Source organism: Eublepharis macularius, chromosome 2 (assembly GCF_028583425.1).
Source record: "Eublepharis macularius isolate TG4126 chromosome 2, MPM_Emac_v1.0, whole genome shotgun sequence".
NCBI lineage: Eukaryota > Metazoa > Chordata > Lepidosauria > Squamata > Eublepharidae > Eublepharis > Eublepharis macularius.
Genome location: NC_072791.1, coordinates 158,065,764 through 158,066,323, shown reverse-complemented (window position 1 = coordinate 158,066,323; position 560 = coordinate 158,065,764).

Sequence of the window (560 nt, the reverse complement as noted above, 5' to 3'; positions counted from 1 at the left end):
GAGAAGGCTAGGCCTCTCTAGTGTGCAAGTTTTTTCTGTATAGGGTGTTGGTGTGTACATTTTTTGGGGGGGAAGGGGGATTTCATGTGAGCAGAGCATTCCATCATGCAAGCCCAGCCCACAGCCTGACATAGTGCAATCCAGGAAAAGCCTCTCTATTCAGTTTTGCTGATGATATAAATTGGCCATTTGATTTTTAAGTAAACCCGCGCCAATGTGCTGGGTAAATGTCTCACTTCTTGTAAGCTGAAAACTCATGGCTGGCTCATCTTACTGCTGGAGTGATAAATATTGCATTTATTTGGATCGCTTGGTTGAGAGTAGAATGGGAAAAGGACATGTGCCAAAAGTGCCATTGTGCCAAATTGAACATGCAGCTGCAGCCTTGCTCCTCCAGTTAATGCCTGCTTCTTCCCTGAGCTGGAACACGGGAGCTGCTGAGGATAATGACTGCAATCTGAAACATGCATTTAGTTGCCATTCATTCAAACCTGTGCCGCTTGCTTGTTGGTAGTTACACATTAGGCTAATAGCATGTGATAAATTTAATCTTAGACAGT